The sequence below is a fragment of the Triticum aestivum genome, chromosome 5B (genome assembly GCF_018294505.1).
Source record: "Triticum aestivum cultivar Chinese Spring chromosome 5B, IWGSC CS RefSeq v2.1, whole genome shotgun sequence".
Classification (NCBI taxonomy): domain Eukaryota; kingdom Viridiplantae; phylum Streptophyta; class Magnoliopsida; order Poales; family Poaceae; genus Triticum; species Triticum aestivum.
The window spans coordinates 313,981,236-314,000,098 of NC_057807.1; positions in this window are offsets into that span (position 1 = coordinate 313,981,236).

Genomic DNA, 18,863 nt, shown 5'->3' on the forward strand with positions numbered 1-18,863 from the left:
AGGTGCGCGGCGTGGCACCACGTGTCAGCCCCTGGTTGGCTGGGCGCGGCGGCGCGGGAGTGTCCGGCGGGTGCGGACACGTCCGGCGGCGGACAGGGGATTTTGCTAGGGTTAGGTAGAATGACCCGAAAATTTCGGGGGAGGTCTAGATTTATAGGTAGGATGGGCTAGGGGGCTCCAAATGGAGTGCGGTTTTCGCTCACACGATCATGATCCGACGGCCGAGAGGATGGAGATGACTTGGATGGGTTATTGGGCTGCTATGAAGGGGTGTTGGGCTGCACACAAAAGAGGCCTTTGCCGTTACCCGGTTAACCGTTGCAGCATCAAACGACCTCCAAATGGCACGAAACTTGACAAGCGGTCTGTCGGTGCTATACCAAGGCCGCTTGGCAAACCTCGGTCCATTCCGAGACCGTTTAACACCCGCACACGAAAAGAGGCAAAAGGGGGCGCCGGGGGACATAGGAGTGCCGGATTGCAAAACAGACAACGGGGTAAATGCTCGGATGCATAAAACGAACACGTAATGCAATGCAATGCACAAGATGACATGATATGAAATGCAGATGATGACATGTCAAAGTGCAACACGCAAGCAAATGACATGGCAACGACGGCAAATAACGAGCGGACACCTGGCGCATCGAATCCGGGGTGTTACAGATCTTCTCCTAGGAGGTCTTGATCTCCTAGAGGAGTGGATACAAGGAGCAAAGATCTCTAATGTCTCTCATATACTTTGCTATCCCCTCAAATGAGCTAGATGCGGGGTACTTATAGTCTAGGGACGAAATTGGGGGAAAATATGGGCACAAGGGTCAAAAACCCAAAGTGCATGCAGGCACACTCGGACGGGTCCGGGCACCCGGGGCAAAGTGGCCCGGGCACCCCGGGGTAGCCGCAACAGGAGGGGTCGGGCACCCGTACCAGTCAGGAGGTGGCGCCCCTTGGCGTTGTAGTGGACGGGCACCCGGGGAGGTGGCTGGTAGCTCCAGGCGGGGAGGGCCGGGCACCCGGGGTTGGCTGGGGATAGCGCCCAGGCAGGGCCGGGCACCCGGGGCTGGCTGGGGACAGCACCCAGGCGGGGCCGGGCACCCGGGGCCAAGTGGCCGGGCACACGGGGCGGCCGAGGCCAGCGCCCAGGCAGGGGCCAGGCACGCGGGGCAGGGGCCCTTACAGCCAGCTGTAGGAGGTGGTCGGGCACCCGGGGTAGTGCGGGACCTCCTTTGCTTCGCGTTTCGGCGTCCTTCTTCCTTCTCCTCCTCCGTGGGTGTTTGGGTATCCCTCCTAGCTTCTTCGTGGTCATGTCCTTGGTGCCTAAAAATGCACAATGTATCCATTTGAGGTATAACCCCACACTCACGTGAATCCAAAAGAAGTTCGAAGAGGAAAGAGTTAACCTCGGTTTCGACGGCACGTGCGTGTGCTCTTGTCATTGGTTCTCTTAGTGCTTGTGGTGGTGAGGGGACGTCCATGGGGATGGTCGAGGGATGCTCCGCATCAACAGTCTTCTTTAGCCATACATAAGTGTTATGAGCTATGTCTGAAATGCCTTTGGCCCTACAAGCATGCTATGAACGAACAGTTGTCCATAATACTAATATCCTAGACAAACAAACTGAAGGAATTAAGTAAATCATCGAGCATCACCTAGCTCGGAGCACTCACCTTATCTACGATAAGTTCATCAATGAATATCCTTGGCAAAGGTCCATATATACGAGTTCTATAAGAAGCAGAAGAGTCTTTCTTGTAAACGCATGTTAAGCTCGTATGGTCATACTGATGATGTTTGCTAGGACTATGTCGGTATTTCCCCCAAGAGGAGAGGATGATGTAGCACAGCAACGGTAGGTATTTCCCTCAGTTATGAAACCAAGGTATCGAACCAGTAGGAGAACCAAGCAACAGAACGTAAATAGCCCCTGCACACAAATAATAGCCACTCGCAACTGGACGTGTTAAAGGGGTTGTCAATCCCTTTCGGGTAACGGTGCCAGAAATAGCTAGTTGACGAGAGAAAATTGTAATAGATTGAAATAGTAGAACACAATTAAAATAAAGTGCAGCAAGATATTTTGGTATTTTTGGTTTAATAGATCTGAATAAAAACTCAAAGGAAAAGTAGATCGCAAGGCAAATATATGAGAAAGAAGACCCGGGGGCCATAGGTTTCACTAGTGGCTTCTCTCGAGAAAGATAGCAAACAGTGGGTAAACAAATTACTATTGGGCAATTGATAGAACTTCAAATAATCATGATGATATCCAGGCAATGATCATTACATAGGCATCACGTCCAAGATTAATAGACCGACTCCTTCCTGCATCTACTACTATTACTGCACACATCGACGGCTATCCAGCATGCATCTAGTGTATTAAGTTCATGGAAAACGGAGTAATGCAATAAGAACGATGACATGATGTAGACAAGATCCATCTATCTATTGCGGCAGATATTAGATCTTGTCTTTTTATCCTTAGTAGCAACGATACATACGTGTCAGTTCCCCTTCTGTCACTGGGATCAAGCACCGTAAGATCGAACCCACTACCGGGCACCTCTTCCCATTGCAAGATAAATAGATCAAGTTGGCCAAACAAAACCCAAATATCGGAGAAGAAATACGAGGCTATAAGAGATCAAAGAAACTCAAATAACTTTCATGGATATAAAAAGATATAACTAATCATAAACTCGAAGTTCATCAGATCTCAACAAACACACCGCAAAAAGAGTTACATCATATGGATCTCCAAGAGACCATTGTATTGAGAATTCAGTGAGAGAGAGAAAGCCATCAAGCTACTAACTACGGACCCGAAGGTCTACAAAGAACTACTCACGCATCATCGGAGAGGCACCAATGGAAGTGGTGAACCCCTCCGTGATGGTGTCTAGATGGGATCTGGTGGTTCTGGACTCTGCAGCGGTTGGATGAATATTTCGTCGACACTTCTAGGGTTCTAGGATTTGTGGGGTATTTATAGAGCAAAGAGTCGGTCCGGGGGGCACCCGAGGTGGGCACAACCCACCAGGGCGCACCTGGGCCTCCTAGCGTGCCCTGGTGGGTTGTGCCCCCCTCGGGGCACCCCTCCCAGGTGCAACGAGGGCCCATTGCATTCGTTCTGGCCCATAAAAAATCATCATGGAGTTTCGTGGCATTTGGACTCCGTTTGATATTGATTTCCTGCGATGTAAAATACATGGAAAAAACAGCAACTGGCACTTGGCACTATGTCAATAGGTTAGTCCCAAAAATGATATAAAATGACTATAAAATGATTATAAAACATCCAAGATTGATAATAAAACAGCATGGAACAATCAAAAATTATAGATACATTGGAGACGTATCAGCATCCCCAAGCTTAACTCCTGCTCGTCCTCGAGTAGGTAAGTGATAAAAAGAGAATTTTTATGTGGAGAGTTGTTCATCATGTCATATCATATTCTTTTCTTTATAGCATGGACATTTGACTTCTATGTGATTCAAAGCAATAGTCTAGTTTTGACATAATAATTTAGATACTCAAGCATATCAACAAGCAACCATGTCTTTCAAAATATCAATGCTAAAACAAGTTATCCCTGGCCCATCATGCTCAAATATTGATCCATTCATGAAACGCACTCGAATATTAGCTATACCCAATACTTAAGTACAATCATATTGCCTCTTAGTTGGTGCTTTTGTAAGAGAAGATGAAGACTCAAATTCAAAAATAAAAGTTGCATAAAGTAAAGAAAGACCCTTCGCAGAGGGAAGTAGGGATTTGTAGGGGTGTCAGAGCTCAAAGCAAAAAAAATGAGATAAAAACATTTTGGGAGGTGTATCTGTAGGATCGGAAGTATGTCTAGAGGGGGGGTGATTAGACTACTTGACCAAATAAAAACTTAACCTTTTCCCAATTTTAGTTCTTGGCAGATTTTAGCAGCTTTGGGACAAGTCAAGCAATCATCACACAATTCAAGCAAGCATGCAAAGAGTATATAGGCAGCGGAAAGTAAAGCATGCAACTTGCAAGAATGTAAAGGGAAGGGTTTGGAGAATTCAAACGCTATTGGAGACACGGATGTTTTTCCCGTGGTTTGGATAGGTGGTGCTATCCTACATCCATGTTGATGGAGACTTCAACCCACAAAGGGTAATGGTTGCGCGAGTCCACAGAGGGCTCCACCCATGAAGGGTCCACGAAGAAGCAACCTTGTCTATCCCATCATGGCCATCGCCCACGAAGGACTTGCCTCATTAGCGGTAGATCTTCACGAAGTAGGCGATTTCCTTGCCCTTACAAAATCCTTGGTTCAACTCCACAATCTTGTCGGAGGCTCCCAAGTGACACCTAGCCAATCTAGGAGACACCACTCTCCAAGAAGTAACAAATGGTGTGTTGATGATGAACTCCTTGCTCTTGTGCTTCAAATGATAGTCTCCCTAACACTCAACTCTCTCTCACAGGATTTGGATTTGGTGGAAAGAAGATTTGAGTGGAAAGCAACTTGGGGAAGGCTAGAGATCAAGATTCATATGGTAGGAATGGAATATCTTGGCCTCAACACAAGGGTAGGTGGTTCTCTCTCAGAACATATGGGTTGGAAGTGTAGATGTGTTCTGATGGCTCTCTCCACGAATGAAGAGGAGGTGGAGGGGTATATATAGCCTCCACTTAAAATCCAACCGTTACACACAATTTACCAATCTCGATGGGACCGAATCAACAAACTCGGTCGGACCGAAATAGTAAACCTAGTGACCGTTAGAGATTTTTGGTCGGACTGACATGCAACTTGGTAGGACCGATATGGTTAGGGTTAGGGCATAACGTAATCTCGGTGAGACCGATTACACAAACTCGGTGAGACCGATTTGGTAATTGGCTAACCAGAGAGTTGGTCAGGCAAGCTCGGTGGGACCGATTACACAAACTCGGTGGGACCGATTACACAAACTCGGTGGGACCGATTACTAAACTCGGTTAGACCGATTTTGGTAATGAGTTAACCAGAGAGTTTGCATTGTAATCTCGGTAGTACCGATTGCCTAAACTCGGTGAGACCGATTTTGACAATGGACATACACACTGAGATTACAATCCCATCTCGGTGAGACCGAGATCCCTGTCGGTGAAACCGATTTGCTAGGGTTTGGCAGTGGCTTATGACATATGAAACTCAGTGGCGTCGGATAGAAAGAATCGGTAGGGCCGAGTTTGGCTTAGGGTTTAGGTCATATGTGGATATGGGAAAGTAGCTGAGGATTTTGGAGCATATCATTAAGCACATAAAGCAAAGGGCTCATTAAGCAACACCTCATCCCTCCTTGATAGTATTAGCTTTTCCTATGGACTCAATGTGATCTTGGATCACTAAAATGTAAAATGAAGAGTCTTGAGCTTTTGAGCTTGAGCCAAACCTTTGTCCTTAGCATTTTGAGGGTTCCACTTTCACCATCCATGCCATGCCAATCATTGAGCTTTCCTGAAATAATTGTCTTGGAATAGCATTAGCTCAATGAGCTATATGTTGTTATGAATTACCAAAACCACCTAGGGATAGTTTCACTTTCAATCTCCCCCTTTTTGGTAATTGATGACAACATATAGATCAAAGCTTCTACAAATGATAATAAGAATGAATTACATCGTCGCTTTGAGAAGTATGTGATAAGTAAGAGCTCCCCCTAAATTTGTGCATATATAAAATTTGCTTTGGACTGCAAATGCACAAGGAGTTAGAATTATGGGTTACTCTTCCATGTCACATACATCTTGGTGGAGCGCTCAAAATGATAATAATGAAATACATGCACTCATCACCAAGGAAAAGTGAATGACCACATAAGATGGATAAGATATATCAAGCATGCATAAGTGTAGCTTATGATCAAACACATGATCATCAATGTTTCACAAGCATATCAAAGTATCTCGACCAAAAGCAAATAATGTTGAAAAACCACCAAATAAAGTAAGAGAGAAAAAGCAACACTCTCTCTCTAGAAGCCTATGATCTATACATTTTTCTCCCCCTTTGGCAACAAGTTACCAAAAAGTTCCTAGAAAATGCATAGTGCTAAATCGACACTCAGGCTTGATCTTCTAGTGGTGGTGGAGTCTAGATCACTCCAAGGACGAAGGCTTCCGTAGACGTGGTTGGAGCTGGAGCTGAAGTAGATGCTGGAGCTGGTTGGGCTGGTGCTGTGGCTGGAGCTGAGGCGGTGGCTCTTGTGTCAGGAACTGGCACTGCACTGGACCTCTGAGCTCGTGGCACTCTGGAAAATGCATCAGTGGTAGTCTTCCCTTTCCTCTCCTTCATATCATCTTGAAGTTGCTCCACTGCAGATTGAATCTCTGTCACTTTGACATCCAGGTCATAGAACTTTTGTTCTACAATTCTCTCTAAGCTCTCCTGATTCTGATTGAGGGTGGCCAATCCTTTCTCTATCCTCAGGGTGGATGCAATCAAGTAACTGAGCTGCTCTTGCTTGGTTTTCAAGAAGTATTCAAATGCCTCCTCTTGAGTTGGCATCTTTGCAGCTTTCTCCTTCCTTGCCTTCTCCTTCTGTGCTTGTGCATGGGCTGAAGATGGTTCATCTTTGTTCATCACAACTTCATTATCTTCAAAATCAAGATGAATAGGCAGATGTTCCTTACCCAAAAGGTATATGCCTGTGCCCATCTTGGAGTTGATCAGTTCCTGGATCTGAGGGGCATATCCACAGCTCCTCTTCTAGTCTGTTGCAGTCCTCTTGATTGTTTCTATCATAAGGCTCATGACTTTGAATTTCTGTGGCACATCAAAGATATAAAGCAAGTTGATTGCATGGCCTCTGATCATCTTGTGATCACCTGACTTGGGCAACAAGGTGTGCCTCAGTATCCAATTGATGGTTGGCAGCCCTAACAGAAGATAGTGTACTGATCCAAACTTGAAAGTGTCAAGTGCCTTGTTTGGGTTCTCTTTGTACATGTTGGACATGGAGTTGTGGTCCATCTTCCTCTTGGCATAAATGTCCAAGTCATCCTCATTTTCTTCTGGAGCATTGATAAGCTGTGCCCACTCAGCAATTGTTGATTGGTACCTCGTACCTTCAGACATCCAAACAATTCTCCCATCTGGATAAAAATGTGTTGTGGAGTAGAACTGCATGATCAGCTCTTCATTCCACTTTGTGAGCTTCTGCCCAACAAAGTCTGCTACTCCACATGCCTTGAAGCTGTCTTGCACTCCAGGGTAGTGCTCTTCGTTTTCTTTGATGTATTCCCAGTCGACCCATCTCATATCACACACAATTGGCTTCTTGTCCAATAAGACTGTCTCATAGAAGTCCTGCTGTTCCTTAGTGTGGAACCTGTAGTCAACAGCAGTCCTCCTCCTGGTAGCATAGGGATCCTCTACTCTCCATTTTCTCAGCCCAGAGTCTCTTCTGATCTTCATATCCGCAGCCACAGGATGAGCATCATTGTGGTCTGGGATCTTCGGCTTCAACTTTCTCAGCACTTGGCCTTCCTCTTCTTCTGCAATGTCAGGCACTGGGGCCTTGTTCTTCTCAGCAGCTAGGATGCTCCTAGTATTTCTTTTTGGAGCTGTCTTGGCCTTTGATGTAGCCTTGGGTGCTTCCTTGGGCTTACATGCAGTAGCCCCTGACTTGATAGCATCACCCATTAGCTTGGGTGCCTTAGGTGCTGGTGCAGCAACCTCTTCCTCTTCTTCTTCTTCATCAGAAGAATCTCTCCTCATAGAGGGCTTGCCAATAACTCTGGCAGTGGTAGTTCTAGCTCTCTTCTTTTTCTTGCCCTGGCCAATTTCTTCTTCTTCAGATTCCATAGTGAACTTCATGGTTTCCTCAGGAACAGCCTTCCTAGGCTTGGAGGTAGGAACTCTTCTAGCAGGTGCCTTTTTGTACATACCTGGCTTGATAGCTGCAGCTGAGCCATATTCCTTCTTGAGCACAACTCTCTTGAAAGTTGCTTCCTCCTCTGCCACATAGTCTTCATCCTCTAATTTTGAGGTTCTCTTCTTCCTTTGTCTTATGGCAGCTTTTGGCAGATTGCTAGGGGTGCTCCTGCTGCCATCATCTGAAGAACTGGAGGGACTAGTGCCCTTACTCATTTGCACTGGCTACTCTGACATGTTCTGGCTATCACTTTGGTCTGACATGATGAACAAGCTGACTGCTGACCTTGTGAATAGTTTATAGATGAGGTAGAGTGGATGAGCATCACAAAATACAGAGGTTTTTTGAAAAAGAATGATTCAAAAACTTAGTTTTAGTTTCCCACGGAAAGCACTTCGGATCTACCGATTTTTAAACTCGGTGATACCGAAGCAGTTTTGGAACCTAAACTAGTGAACTCGGTCAGACCAAGTCACAGTTTGGTGGCACCGAGACTGCTAGGGTTTCACAAAGTTCCAAAATCGGTCACACCGATTAGTAATACTCGGTCAGACCGAGTCTCACTTGTGCAATGGCATAAGCCAAATCGGTGGGACCGAGTTTTCCAACTCGGTGGGTCCGAGATGGTTTCGGCGGAAACCTAACCCTAAAATTTTCGAATCAAACCTAATTTACGAGTTCATTGACTGGATAGGAGTTTATCAAACGTGGCTAGAATCAATATGATCACAATGTGCTAGGAATCGGATTGGGGAATAGCACAAAGATCGAGTCCATACCCTAGTTCGGCGGAGACTCGCTACGGCGACAATGGCGGGGTTGATTCCCGTTGACGGCGACGGAGACCAGCGACTGGAGGCGGCTGGTGGCGAGGAGACGATCCGGAGACCACGTCAGCAGAGTGAGCTATGGCGCGGGCGAAGGGGTTCGGAGAAATTTCCAAATTTTTGCCCGTGTCTATATATAGCCCGACCCTATCGGTGTGACCGAGTGGAACAACTCGGTGGCACCGAGATGCAAAACTGTATACAGTTATTGCAACTCGGTGTGATCGAATGGTTCAAATCGGTTGCACCGAGATCGAAAACATAGATCAACTTAATGATCTCGGTAAGACCGAAAGTGGGGTATCGGTCAGACCGAGAATCACAAAGAGGTTTTGGAAGTTTAAGTCTATGACGAATCGGGGACTTCGAGTGCTCCTCACACAGAGTGGTTCGAATCTGACTTGATCAATTTTGTGATGTAGCATGAATAGAGTTTGAGAAGATAAAAGCATAGATAGCTAGAGGGGGTTCTTAGGCATTCTTGTCCATCCACTTGGCAAAAGAACAATAAAGCCAAACAATCAAAACAACAAGTGGATGTCCTCGAATGAGTAAAATATGCAACCAACATGCTCACACAATAAAATAGCAATTGAAATATGTGACAAAGCATGCACAACCAATTCTAGCATCTATCAAGCAATTGGCGATGACTAGGTCATCTATATATGAGTATATTGACTTAGGAGTCAAATGAGAACATTTGATCATAGGTCATACTCATCGTTTAAGCTCAAGTGGGGTTACCACTTTTACATAAAGCATTGTTGTGTTCACATCATTAGAGTTGCTTTAGCTCAAATCTTAGAGTAAAGCTCCCCCTAGATGTGATATCCCCCCTAAGAGGGATGAACTAACCTTGGGTTTTGTCGATGATGACTTCATGTAGATGTTGAAGATGTGGATGCTCAATGTTGATGTAGATCACTTGGAGCTATCCTTTTGAGTGAATTTCACTTTCAATACCTACATGGGTTAGTCCCACAAGGAACAAACAAGAATATCCATAGACATAGAGTGATGCACACACAAGATGATGTCTATGAAAGCTTTTAGGTTACCTTGTCCCTTGACTTACCAACAAGAGGGTTTGTGACTCCTTGAACTAGTGCAAGATGTGGAAGTTGATTGCACTTGTTCTTGCCAAAATGATAAGAGTGAAGTATGTTGGCGGAGCCACCCTCAAGAACTCTCTAGTTCTTCTTCTTTTGGATCCACACCATCTTGATGGGAATCCTTGGAGTTGTAGTCGTACTTGATGAAGTGGAACTTGAAGTAGTCTTGGGAATCCACTTGACTAAGGTCTTAGGAGCTTCTTCAAATGCATTTATTTCCTCTTGAAGCTTGTCCTTGCCTTTTTGCTTGTAGTCTTGTGGTGGAAGATCATCTTGAGTTTGTGTACCCTTTAAAGAAGTTGGATCATACTTCTCTTGTTGAGGAACAAACTTTGTCTTGGGATATTGATCTTCTTCCCATTCAACTCCATTGGCATTGAACTTTCGTTCAAAACCAACACCTTGATTCTTCCAGTGCCTTCCTTGCTTTCGTACAATCTCCTCGAATTGCTTATTCCCGGCAAGGCTTTTGTACACACTTTCTCTATGATTTCCTTCAATATGCTATTTTCTTGCTCAAGTGTAACTTGGCTAAGAGAATCATTAGTAGAATCAAGAGAACTACTAGAGGCAACAATATTGGATTTAACATGATCATTGTTACTACTAGAGGAAGAATCTTTCTTGTTCTTGTTACTAGACTTGACTTGAGGCATGTAAGTGGATAAGAGTAAACGTTTGGCAATGTAAGAAGAACTTTTCTTGCGAAGATCATCATTGATTGCCTTTAAGAGTTCATGCTCTTGCTCAAGATTGAGCTTTTCAAAGCGTGACTTCTCATGAGCTCTTAAAAGTTCTCGATGATTTTCGAAGATAGTTTCATGAGCTAACTTAAGAGTGTATAGTTCTTTAGTTAGAGACTCAATTTTCTCCTTATCATTGTCATTCGTTTTAGCATGATTAATTGATGTTTCATCATAGGATTCATCACTAGAGTTGTCAACAAGTAAATCATCATCTCCTAACAAGTCATCTTCATCACTATTAAAATCAACGTACTCAGGGTGAGTTACCTTAGGACCTTTGGCCATGAAGCATCTTCCAATTCCTTCATTTGGTGAGTCAAATATGTCGAAGGAGTTGGTTGACACAAGTGCTAGACCGGCAACACCTTCATCTTGAGTATATTCGGAATCGGAGTGATAACTTCTCTCGGAGTGGTTGTCGGAGTCGGAGCCGGATACCCATTCACCAACATGAGCTTGATGTCTTCGTTTTGTGTAGCTCCTTGATGATTTCTCCTTTCTTTCCGAATCCTTGCTTCTCCGTGAGTATCTTCGTTCATAACGATCATCTCTACTCCTTCTCTCTCTAGATGGTGATTCCTCTCTTTTGCTTCTTTTTGGAGAATCTTCTCTTCTTTTGTAGGGAGTTGTACACTCATTGGAATAGTGTCCAGGTCTTCCACAATTGTAGCAGTTTCGCTCTCGACTAGAAGATCTTTTGTCATTGTAGGACCTTGACTTGGAGCTTCTATCTTTGCTTCTACTCTTGTAGAACTTGTTGAAGTTCTTCACCATTAAGCTCAATTCTTCATTGAAGTTTTGTTTCTCACTTGATGATGTGGGGGCTTCACATGAGGCTTTGTAAGCACCACTTGATTTGTTGTGAAGTTCCTCTTTATCCTTGAGTGACATCTCATGAGCAACAATTCTTCCAATAACTTCCGTTGGCTTGAGATCTTTGTAATTGGGCATCATTTGGATCAATGTGCACACGGTATCATATTTTCCATCCAAGACTCTTAGGATCTTCTTGATGATGAATCTGTCGGTCATCTCTTCACTCCCTAAGCCGGCAATCTCGTTTGTGATGAGAGCAAGCCTAGAGTACATTTCAGCGACACCTTCACCATCCTTCATTTTGAACTTGTCAAGTTGACTTTGAAGCACATCCAATTTCGATTCCTTGACAGAGTCGGTACCTTTGTGCATATCAATCAAAGTATCCCAAATTTCCTTTGCATTCTCAAGACGGCTGATTTTGTTGAATTCTTCGGGGCACAATCAGTTGAAGAGAATATCACAAGCTTGAGCGTTGTATTGTAGCATCTTCAACTCATCCGCGGTAGCTTCACGGTTTGGTTCTTTCCCATCGAAGAAGTCACCTTGCAAACCAACACACACAATAGCCCAAACGGCGGGGTTATGTCCAAGAATATGCATTTTCATTTTATGCTTCCAACTGGAAAAATTAGTACCATCAAAGTAAGGACCTCTATGGTGATAATTTCCCTCACTAGACGCCATACTCTCCTAGGTTGTGAAACCAAGGCTATGACCACCAAAAGCTATGGAGATCAAAGCAAATGGATACCAAAGCTCTGATACCACTTGTTGGATCGGAAGTATGTCTAGGGGGGGTGATTAGACTACTTGACCAAATAAAAACTTAACATTTTCCCAATTTTAGTTCTTGGCAGATTTTAGCAGCTTTGGGACAAGTCAAGCAATCATCACACAATTCAAGCAAGCATGCAAAGAGTATATAGGCAGCGGAAAGTAAAGCATGCAACTTGCAAGAATGTAAAGGCAAGGGTTTGGAGAATTCAAACGCTATTGGAGACACGGATGTTTTTCCCGTGGATCGGATAGGTGGTGCTATCCTACATGCATGTTGATGGAGACTTCAACCCATGAAGGGTAACGGTTGCGCGAGTCCATGGAGGGCTCCACCCACGAAGGGTCCACGAAGAAGCAACCTTGTCTATCCCACCATGGCCATCGCCCACGAAGGACTTGCCTCACTAGCAGTAGATCTTCACGAAGTAGGTGATCTCCTTGCCCTTACAAACTCCTTGGTTCAACTCCACAATCTTGTCGGAGGCTCCCAAGTGACACCTAGCCAATCTAGGAGACACCACTCTCCAAGAAGTAACAAATGGTGTGTTGATGATGAACTCCTTGCTCTTGTGCTTCAAATGATAGTCTCCCTAACACTCAACTCTCTCTCACAGGATTTGGATTTGGTGGAAAGAAGATTTGAGTGGAAAGCAACTTGGGGAAGGCTAGAGATCAAGATTCATATGGTAGGAATGGAATATCTTGGCCTCAACACAAGGGTAGGTGGTTCTCTCTCAGAACATATGGGTTGGAAGTGTAGATGTGTTCTGATGGCTCTCTCCACGAATGAAGAGGAGGTGGAGGGGTATATATAGCCTCCACTTAAAATCCAACCGTTACACACAATTTACCAATCTCAGTGGGACCGAATCAACAAACTCGGTCGGACCGAAATAGTAAACCTAGTGACCATTAGAGATTTTCGGTGGGACTGACATGCAACTTGGTAGGACCGATATGGTTAGAGTTAGGGCATAACATAATCTCGGTGAGACCGATTACACAAACTCGGTGAGACCGATTTGGTAATTGGCTAACCAGAGAGTTGGTCAGGCAAGCTCGGTGGGACCGATTACTAAACTCGGTTAGACCGATTTTGGTAATGAGTTAACCAGAGAGTTTGCATTGTAATCTCGGTAGTACCGATTGCCTAAACTCGGTGAGACCGATTTTGACAATGGACATACACAGTGAGATTACAATCCCATCTCGGTGAGACCGAGATCCCTGTCGGTGAAACCGATTTGCTAGGGTTTGGCAGTGGCTTATGACATATGAAACTCGGTGGCGCCAGATAGAAAGAATCGGTAGGGCCGAGTTTGGCTTAGGGTTTAGGTCATATGTGGATATGGGAAAGTAGCTGAGGATTTTGGAGCATATCATTAAGCACATAAAGCAAAGGGCTCATTAAGCAACACCTCATCCCTCCTTGATAGTATTGGCTTTTCCTATGGACTCAATGTGATCTCGGATCACTAAAATGTAAAATGAAGAGTCTTGAGCTTTTGAGCTTGAGCCAATCCTTTGTCCTTAGCATTTTGAGGGTTCCACTTTCACCATCCATGCCATGCCAATCATTGAGCTTTCCTGAAATAATTGTCTTGGAATAGCATTAGCTCAATGAGCTATATGTTGTTATGAATTACCGAAACCACCTAGGGATAGTTGCACTTTCAGTATCCATCCCACCAACAAAAACGACGTAGAGCTACGAACACTTTCCATGCTAGATATGCCATAGGCGGTACCCAAATAGAAAATAAAGTTTATTCCTTTTTCCACCATTCTTTCACTTTCCATGGCTAGTAGTATCCACGGGTGCCTTCCATACCAACACTTGCCAAGGAATTTATTATTTGACAACATAAAGTAAATTCTTTTTTGCATTTCTGGACTGGGAATCCCTAAAACCTTTGCCTTACTCTCGTGCAATGACAAGTTAATAACCACTCATCGTGAGAATAACACATCCAGCATGGAAAATGTTAGCCACCCGTTGCCGTTCCGCGAGCGAAACAAATACAAAAAAGAGAAGTTTATTTTGAAAATTAGAGATGGCACATACAAATTTGCTTAGAACGGCAAAAGAATACCGCATATAGGTAGATATAGTGGACTCATGTGGCAAAATTGGTTTAAAGGATTTTGGATGCACAAGTAGAGATCATACTTGGTGCAAAATGAAGGATAGCAAAAAGATTGAGAAGCGACCAACCAAGAAACGAATAATTTCGTGAAGCGAGCATTAAGCATACGTAACACCGAATAATGCACCACAAGTAGGATATAATTTTTCATTGCATGATTATTGACTTTCGTGCATGCATAGGGAATCACAAACCTTAACACCAATATTCTTACTAAAGCACAATTACTCATCAACATAACTCACATATCACATCATCATATCTCAAAACCGTTACTAAGAATTAAGTATATTTTGTCCAATGATCTTCATGACATTTTTTACTTTATCCTTCTTGGATATCTATCACTTTGGGACTAATTTTCATGTGTTGCTTTTCATAAGCTCAAACAAATACAAGTGAAGATCATGAGCATAACAAATTTTCTTTCTCTCAAAATAATTTAAGTGAAGCAAGAGATAATTTCTTTAAAATTTTACTAACTCTCAAATAAATCTAACTGAAGTAAGAGAGCATTTATTCAAAAATAACAAGCACACCGTGCTCAAAAAGATATAAGTGAAGCACTAGAGCAAGTCCTAGCTCATAAAAGATTTAAGTGAAGCACAGAGAGCAATTCTAACAAGTCATGATATAATTTTGGATCTCTCAAATAGGTGTGTCCAGCAAGGATTGATGACTTAAAACACAAAATGAAGCAAGCAAAGACACATATCATACAAGACGCTCCAAGCAAAACACATATCATGTGACGAATGTCGGCGTACTGGGAACCAGGGTACCCAGACTTGCCTGTCTGCGGCCCATGTTACGTTCCTGGTACGGCCCGGTAGGGCCCAGCTGATCGACCAGCCCCTCAAGACCCTCACGAGGGGGCCAGCCCTAGCGAAGAGAACGACCAAGACCTCCTCAAGGAGCGGCCTCACCTAGGCTGCTCCGGAGGGGCGACCAAGACCTCTCCCAAGAGTGGCCTCAGCTAGGCTGCTTCGGGAGGGCGGAGATCTCAAGGCAAGGGCTGCCTTAGGAGGAGGCAGTGACGCAAGCCATGACGAACCGTGCCAGCGGGCGCCAGCGCGTGCTAGCGGGCGTAGTTTCCATATCGGTGCAAAGGAGACCACACAGGCGCAGGTTCTCGAGGGGTGAGACAAAGGTTTCCCCTTTGGTGCAACAAGACCGAAGACCGCAAGGACAGCAGGAAGGATGTCATTGCCGAGCCCACCACCGCGTCACCGCCTGCCCTCTTTGCAGGCGAAGACCACCTTTTGTCGGGATAGGAGAGTCCTTGTGTTCCTGCTCAAATGGCCGTTGTGGGATTCCCTTCCCACCTAAACATTTCGAGGGAAGAGGACCCTGGCCGCCTATATAAGTAGCTAGGGTTCCCATCATAGAAAGGGACCAACCCATTGGGAATTAGCATAACAAAGGAGAAAGAACATCCGCTCCCTCACCCCTCTTGAGCTCGCCTCCTGAGCTCAGGAAACCACTATACTTGTTCATACTCGAGCCCTGGCGAGGCCAATCCACTAAAGCAGGACGTAGGGTTTTACACCGCAAGGTGGCCTGAACCTGGGTAAACTCTTGTATGCTCTACTTGTTTGCTTGCTTGCATTCCATTCCCACCACCAGGAGAAGAGCGAGGCGCTAGGTAGACGTGTAGTGGGAGAGATCTTCGTCACGCCCCTATGTTCAAATCTTAAGGGTTTTGCGGAGCCCGAAATCCGACATTTGGCGCACCAGGTAGGGGGCATGTCGAAATCTTGCTTCTCCAACGACCTCGCTCCGCTCTTCTCCGTCGACCTTGTTTCACCGCCATGGTGGACACTCGCCGAGCACGCGCCGCCCGCCGCGCCGCCAACATCGCTCAGACAGCGCTCGCGGGTAACGGCGCACCACTCCGCCCCAACTCGCCGGTCGCCAACGCGGCCACGGACCCGGCCATTCACGAGCAGCAAGACTCATTGTTGCCGCTGTCTGTGCGGCGCGAAGGCCGCACGGCGACCCCGTCACCTTCGCCGGCCACGGCGTCGTCCTCGCTGGTCCGCCGCGGGACGGTCTACCAGTAGCCTGCGCTGCTGATGGCACGGGAGCTCCTACGCTACCGTCTGGTGGACGACCTCTACGACGAGTGGCTCCACCGAGCTCGTCAACGCTGCCGGGGAGGCGCCCGTACCGACCCATTGCTCTCGCCCTCCGTCTCCCATGGCGGGGAACGAAGACCATGGCACTCTGCCTCCACCGCTCGGCGCCGGCCAGGGGCTCAGGCGCGAGGCTCCATGGCGCAAAACGCCCCGCAGGGCCCCCGCGCGCGACGAGAAGAGCTGCCAGGTGGTCCCGCGCCCCCGGGCAGAAGCGCGTGTGCTCCCCGCTCAGCAGCACCAGAACCGCGCACCACAGGAGGTGGTGGCGCCCGCACCCCAAGATCCAGCACCGCAGGCGCAGGGGGCGCCAGCAATCATGAGCGTGGTTGGATACCGTGCCCTAGCTCCTGAGCTACGGCGCCTCGTCTGGCCTGGCAAGTTCAAGCTGGATCTGCCTCCGTGTTACGACGGCACCGCCGACCCGGCGGAGTTCCTCTAGCTCTACGAGCTCAACATTGAGTCGTCGAACGGCTCCGAGCAGGTCATGGCGAACTGGTTCCCCATGGCCCTCAAGGACGGCGCGCGCTCCTGGCTCCTGAACCTTCCTCCAGGATCCAACTCTTCTTGGGGGGAGCTTCGCGAGCGTTTCATCGCCAACTTCCAAGGTACCCACGACCGAGCTCCAGCGGCCGCAGACCTGCGCCACGTAAAGCAGCAGCCTGGGGAGACCCTACAGAAGTACATCCAATGCTTCAACACCATGCGCCTCAAGATCCCCGGGGTCTCCGACGAGGCCATCATCTCGGTGTTCTCCGACGGTGACCGCGACGTCGGGATGAAGGAGGAGCTTGCCATCCACGAGGACCTATGCACAGCCCTCGAGATGTTCAATCTCGCGGCAAAGCGCGCCAGGGCAGAGGAAGGTCGTCTCTCCCTCCTGGAACTGCCTGAGGCGGAAGCCGACGACAAGAAGACCAAGGCCAAGGAAGCCAAGCGCAAGGGACCTGCCGTGCTGGCTGTGGAGCCAGAAGTGAAGCGCGGCTGCGGCTACAACGACCGTCCAAGAGACAACCGTATGTAGTGCGTCTTCCATGATGTCCATAGCCATAACACCAACGACTGCCAAGAGCTCAGGGCGATGCGCGGTGGGCGCATAGGGCAGCGCCCTGAGCGCGACAACCGTGGCTACGGCCGCGGAGGAGGCCGTGGCGGAGGACGCTGGGACGGCAGGAACTCGCGCCAAGGATGGCGTGACCAGCCTCATGAAGACCGCTGGCAGGAGCAGCCTCGTGACGCCCCCTGGCGTGACCAGCCTCGTTAGGGTCGCCCTCAGGGCAACGCGGGCCTGCCTCCACTGCCACCACCGCCAAGAAGGGACGACGACGTCCGCCTGGGAGACGAAGCGGGGGGCTTCCAGGAGCCACGCGGGGTCGCGTGCATCCTGGGAGGAGCCCACGCTCCGGCTTCTCACCGCATCTTCAAGCAGTTCGCCCATGAGGTGAATGCGGCGCTCCCCAGGCCTGACGCTGCATGCAACCTCGGGTGGGCCAAGCAGATCATCGCCTTCGACTCCAAGGATCAGCTCAGGTGCACCGCCGTGCCAGGCACTCTCCCTATGCTCTGCACCCCGACCATCAGTAACGTCTGCGTGACCAAGACCCTCGTCGACGGTGGGGCAGGGCTCAACGTCCTCTCCATCCAGATCTTCGAGACTCTTCAAGTACCCTACGATCAGCTCCACCCGACCAAGCCATTTTACGGAGTCACAGATGGCTCCACCCTCCCGATGGGGCAGGTCCGCCTCCCCGTCACCTTCGGCGACCGCGACAACTACCACACCGAGCTCATCGACTTCGACGTCGCCAACATCAACCTCTCGTACAACGCCATCCTAGGGTATCCGGCCCTCTCTAAGTTTATGGCAGCGACCCATCATGGCTACAACGTCCTCAAGATGCCTGGAAGCGACGGAGTCATCACGATCGCCTGCGACGAGAAGGAAGCAGTACGTTCTCTGGAGCGCGCCTACCAGACTGCGGTGATCGAGAGCTCCGACGGAGACGGGGCCGTCTTCGCCCTGATGACCATCCCCAAAAAGAAGAAGCAACTGCCCGACTCTCAGGCCTCGGGGGCACCCGACGGCACCACCTCAAGCTCCGCGCCTGCTGATGAGGCGCCCTCCGCCCTCGCATAGGGAGGCGCGCCCGGCGCCCCTCTCAGGATGGGCTCGGGGGCTCTGCTCAGGGGGACCCCAGACCTGGTCCTGAGGGAGGTGCCTGGGAACCACTCACGGGCGCGCCCCGCTGTGTGTCGTCATGAGACCAACGTGAGCCTCATAACGCTGGGGGCTCAGGACCCCATCGACAAAGCTACCAAGGAACCTTACCCACCTACTCAAGACCCAAGCAACCAGTTTCGCGTCTGCATCGTGTTGGGGAACGTTGCACA